Here is a 5860-nt window from a genome sequence, read left to right as displayed (position 1 = left end):
TGAAAATCTAGTGGGTGTAAACTACATGATTTTAAGCTACACTTAGATCTGTCCAAGCACTTTCCAGTATGCTTACCTCTGACTGACCTGTCTCCTCTTAGATGTTAAATAGTTATAAATAAGTTGTATACATAGGTTTCGGTATTTGAGGAGGGTGACCATCTATGTGTGCATGCCTCATGGCCTGACTCAAGCCTATTTTTAAATTTACTGCTAAATCCTCCTTTAGTTTTTAATTTTATAAATACTTTTGTGTAAAATTTAATGTTCTTGAAGTAGAAAATGTCGCCCATTTCTTTCTACCCCATAGGCTGCCTACACCTTGAACTCATAGTTTTATGTTGATGTTTGTGCTTACTATGCCTCCTTTTTAGGGTTTGCTGAAGATGGCGATAGTCTGTATTAGCAAGGAATGGTGAGGTTTATCAGAATTTACATCGATAGATTATAGAAAAGGCTCCTCTAGAGGGATAAAAACACCACCAAGTCCTTTGAGTTTTACGCTATTGCAAGTAGTACTCTGGCATATAATTTTGTTCTAATTGTTTGGGTTGAGGGCTAAGCATAATGGAGTATTGGATCCCAGTATGAGTCTCAGCTATCGTGTAATCAGGAATATTAAAGTCATTTTTGTAGTTTATTTTAGCTGCAGCTTTTTACAGCCTAATTAAAATTTAACTTTATTAGAATATCTTTTTTTTTTTTTTTTTTTTTTTGGTGCGCGGCCTCTCCCGTTGCGGAGCACAGGCTCCGGACGCGCAGGCTCAGCGGCCATGGCTCACGGGCCCAGCCGCTCCGCGGCATGTGGGATCTTCCCGGACCGGGGCACGAACCCGTGTCCCCTGCATCGGCAGGCGGACTCTCAACCACTGCGCCACCAGGGAAGCCTCCATGAGCTACTTTTTAATGTGCCTGATGCCCGCTTCTTTTAATCATTGCTGATCCAGAGGGCTTTCTCACTTGGATGTGGAATACTTGCATGTGTAATTTTATTAAGAATTAATAGCTTTTTCACGAAGATGGCGCCGAAAGCGAAGAAGGAAGTCCCTGCCCCTCCCAAAGCCGAAGCCAAAGCAAAAGCTTTGAAGGCCAAGAAAGTAGTGTTGAAAGGCGTACACAGCCACAAAAAAAAGAAGATCCGGACGTCACCCACCTTCCGACGGCCCAAAACACTGCGGCTCAGGAGGCAGCCCAAATATCCTCGGAAGAGCGCCCCTAGGAGAAACAAGCTTGACCACTATGCCATCATCAAGTTCCCCCTCACCACCGAGTCAGCCATGAAGAAAATAGAAGACAACAACACACTGGTGTTCATTGTGGATGTCAAGGCCAACAAGCACCAGATTAAACAGGCTGTGAAGAAGCTCTATGACATTGACGTGGCTAAGGTCAACACCCTGATCAGGCCTGATGGAGAGAAGAAGGCATATGTTCGACTGGCTCCTGACTATGACGCTTTGGATGTTGCCAACAAAATTGGGATCATCTAAACTGAGTCCAGCTGACTAATTCTAAATATAAAAGTTTTCACTAGAAAAAAAAAAAAAAAGAATTAATAGAAAGACTGGGACCAAACCCATGTGTTTATGGACTTAGTAAACTCATCTAGGCATTTTCAGTGCCTTTATTAATTTACAGTAACAAGCTAGATGTAAGGGGATCCCTGTCCATCAAAATTCTGTGAATTTAAGTAGCATGCTAGTGTTTAGTGGAAGTATTTTAAACTACTGGAGAGGGAGTAAGTTTTTCTAGTCCATAGGTTTAAAGTCAGAATTTTTGGTGTTTGAAATTTTCATTTTGTTAAAAATCTTGGCTAAAATATGTCTTAATTTGTGATTTAGATATTTCTTATAGAATGAGGGAAAGTAGGCTTTTGTGTACTGTTATACTTTAATCTTGTTTTGGAAATGTCAAGATTGGTATTAAATATATACACTTTGAGGTCTACAGGGGCTAAGGGGAGTTTGCTAATTTTTATTTGGACATGTGAAGGTACACGTGTTTTATCAATTTTCTTACGTATTTTAAGCACTGACTAATACCTTATGGCTGTTGATGCTGTAAAATAATATTCAGTATAGGCTCAGCTAGATGTTGGCTGGCGGCGTTAAGGCCTCAGATGGCCATTGCTGGGTCACAGCATGCCCCCAAATTTAAAAGTATCAAATGTATGATACCACAGTTATGTGTGCACATGGGCTGATTAGTCATTAGTCCATCAAGATGTCTTATTTAAGAGGAAAGCTTGAGAGATTTTAGGTGAGATGGTCTTGAAGTTAAGAACCAGATGCCACATACAGTTCAGTTCTAGAAACCCCCATGTTATGGGCCCAGATTAAGAAGAGCATGTTTGTGGGATAAACTGCCTATTTCTCAAAGCTTGGGATTAAGGAAAGTCGTTGGTTGTGATAAGTATGGTGATTAGAGTTGGTTTGACTTAATGGAATTTGTACAATATTTTGTTCTACATAATCATATAATACTCATAGTTTGTACTCATACACATGGAGTAAACAGTGTATGATTATATATACAATGTATCATACAATCAAGTATGTATGTACTAATTGTAATGGGGCAGGTCATTTAATACACAAAGTACACAGCAATGGCATCCTCTAGAATTTGTTTTTAATACTGACATAGCACATAACAATAATATTTTACTATTTATGTGCAACTTTCAGGGAATAGTTTAGGAAGAATTTCTGATGGCGGAGTTGGAGCTTCTTCCTTGATGTTGTAGGGAGGTTTTTCTCCTTTTCTGGTTTATAAGACCAGAGTGATAAACTACAAACACTCTTCATTTTAGAAGATTATTTCCAGTTAAGGTTGTGAGTAGCATAAGTAAAGAATAAGAAAATAAAAGATTGATGCTAGTTGACCAATGATAAATGGGTGTTTAAATGGTTGTCCTCCAACTCATGCTAATGTTAGTAGGTCTGCTACTAGTAGAATAAGCATTGGCTGAGGGGTCAGAATACTATGCTTTGATATATGAACTACTGAGATAATTGCTAGAATGAGGATAGAAAATACTAGAGCTTATATACCACCTTATTTATTGGGATGATATTGAGGAGATAACATCCAAGTTTCTGAAATTTAAAAGGCTCTTTATTTTGCCAAAAGCTACCCTGAAGACAGCCTTAACCACATCATACTTACACATTTTTAAAAGACATTAATTTGGGCAGAAAAAAGAATTGATACTATATTCACTTAGGCAAAAGAAATCAAGGCATTGAGCTTTGAGACCCAAAAAAAAAAAAAAAAAAAAAAGTAGAGCTGAAATCTACTTCCGTACATTAATAAGCAATACAGAACAAAGTAGTTATGTTGGTAGAACCAAGTGGAAGGCTAAGGCAGTGATCAAAATGGGAAGACCCTCATGTAAAGAGATCCTTGTACATTATTTACATCAACATAAAGTTCATCTTGCACTCTATTTCTAAAACTGTTTTTCAAAATAGAAAGTTTTTATTGTAAATGTAATACCTACCCATTATAAAAAATAAAGTGAAATTTGGACATTAAAGATCCTGTGGAAAGTAAAAATCCCATCACCCAGGAATTACAACTTGGTGCATATTTTTACAAAGGTTTTTGCGTTAGGTGTATGCACTTTAAAACAAAAAAGAATTACCTTTTACCATCTAACAATCTCATAGCAATATTCCGTATCAATGACTATAAACCTTCATGATTATTTTAATTAATTGAAGTTGACTTACAATCTTGTTAGTTTCTCGTGTACAGCAAAGTGATTCAGTTATACATATACACATACTTTTTCATATTCTTTTCCATTATGGTTTATTACAGGTATTCCCTGTGCTGTACAGTAGGACCTTGTTGTTTATTCATGATTATTTTAAATACCTACATAGTATATCACTATATGGGAGCTATCAACTCATTTAATCCTTCCAATATTTTCATAAACACACCTTTGCTTTTTTGTCTCATTGTTTTCTTATGACAAATTCCCAACAGTGATGAATTACTAGCTTAAATGATAAATAAGGTTTTTAAAGGTTTTGAATTCAAATTGCTCTCTAGGAAAGTTACACTGATTCACTCTTCTAAAGATAGAGAAGATTTAGAATACTTTCTCAAGTTCACCCTGCTCATTGCTGGATTGAAATTGTCAAATAAATTGATTGGGCTAAGTGCAGAGATTTAATTGGAAATATGCTATAAGGAAATACGCCTGTACTAGTCAGAAATCTGGTGGCTGACCTGCTGGCCAATTCACCTTCAGCCATTCCCAGCCCCCCTCCTTTACTCACTTAAAAATAAAGGCTACTTGGCTTTCTCTGCCTCTTACACAATTCTGGCCAACAGGAAGCAAGCAGAAATGTGCTGGAAAAGCTTTAAATCTCCTGACAAAAAGGACAGATATACCTGGAACTGCCCCCCTCCCAGCTTTGGATGTAAATATGTAGTTGGAAGCTGTGGCAGCCATATTGCAACCATAAGGAAAAAGCCAAAAGAATCACTTGTTCTGTCCAATACCAGCAACAGATAAACTTGCAGACTTCGTGATGCGGGGAAAAAACTTGTCTTTATCTGTTTAAACCATTCTTAGTTTTGTTTTCTGTTACCTGCAGTTAAAAAATTACTGACAGAAGAAACACTGCATGCTAAAGATAAGCAGTGGTTTCTGAGTTATCATAAGTAATCATAAATATCATATATGATTAGAGGAAATATGGAAATAATCAGATCTATTTTAAAATAGGGGTAAAATATGTACATATAGCAAGAGATGATGGAATGAACGAACCTTTAGTATTGAAAGCCACAGACAGCATTAAACGCACATTTAGGAGAAGGAATAACGAAAGATGACCAAATGGAGAGAGGGCAGGATGCACGCCAGAGGATTACTGTGTTTGTCAAAATATGCTTTCTTTTCCTCCTAGGCACACAACCACACTATGTATTTCCCATCTTTCCTTGCAGTTAGTTAGTTGGAAGCACAGATCAAGTTCTGGCTAGAGGAATGTGAACAAAGGTCATGACGCCAGCTCTGCGCCTGGCCCACAAACTCCCAGTTTCCTTCCTTCCCCATCCAACGGCCAGATGGAGAGGATTTTGAGTGGAGTCACAAAAATGGAGGGAGCCTGTGTCCTCGAATTACTGTATGGAGCAGAGCTCCTCCTCCAACCTCCTTAGAGCCGTGACGTGAGCAACATACTAGTTCACAGTGTTAAGTTCCCGGGATCTTATTTATCACAGCAGCTAGCATCACTCACTCTGAACAGGTGGGAGCAGTGCAAGTGGAAACAGAGAATAAAAGAAAAAAGATGAGCCTATGGTATGAATGGTAAGAGTGCTACCTGTTTGGTACACAGGTTCCCCAACCTGACCTAGATGAACTAAACTGCTCCTTTTCATGACACAGATTTAGCAAAATTTTCAATATTTAGGATGAAATCTTTTTTCCAATTCCTTTTTTTGCTCCTTTCTTAATCCGCTGGTTTCTGAGAGGCTTGATGTTCTTCATTACCTCCTTGAAAGAGTATGGTTTTAAAACTGTGTGATGCTGTGTTCCTAAGCAACTTGTCAGGAGGAAAGTCTTTGCTAAAGCTTAACATCAATTTAAGTATATTTAGAAACAAATAAAAATAATCCTTATTAAACAATTTATATACTTTTGGGTTATAGTCCAAATGAAGTTTTCCTATATGATCAGTTAAAACTAAATAAGAGACCAATCTATATGTCTGTCTAAATGGTGATAACAAAGTTCAACACCAATTATTCTTTGCTTACCTAGCTTGCCTTGTCCTAAAGTCTATGATATAGCTATTATTACTATAAACAAGAGTACAAAAACACACAAACCAACTGA

The 5860-nt window shown here is 37.5% G+C and overlaps 1 pseudogene; it reads left to right on the top strand.

Moving 5' to 3' along the window:
- Window positions 1–1011: 1011 nt before the first annotated feature.
- LOC101326142 (large ribosomal subunit protein uL23 pseudogene) lies at window positions 1012–1558 on the top strand (annotated as a pseudogene).
- Window positions 1559–5860: the final 4302 nt, after the last annotated feature.

Source organism: Tursiops truncatus, chromosome 3 (genome assembly GCF_011762595.2).
Source record: "Tursiops truncatus isolate mTurTru1 chromosome 3, mTurTru1.mat.Y, whole genome shotgun sequence".
In the NCBI taxonomy this organism is placed as follows: Eukaryota; Metazoa; Chordata; class Mammalia; order Artiodactyla; family Delphinidae; genus Tursiops; species Tursiops truncatus.
The sequence above is the reverse complement of the archived record's forward strand: the minus strand, read 5'-3'. Positions and strand labels throughout refer to the sequence as shown.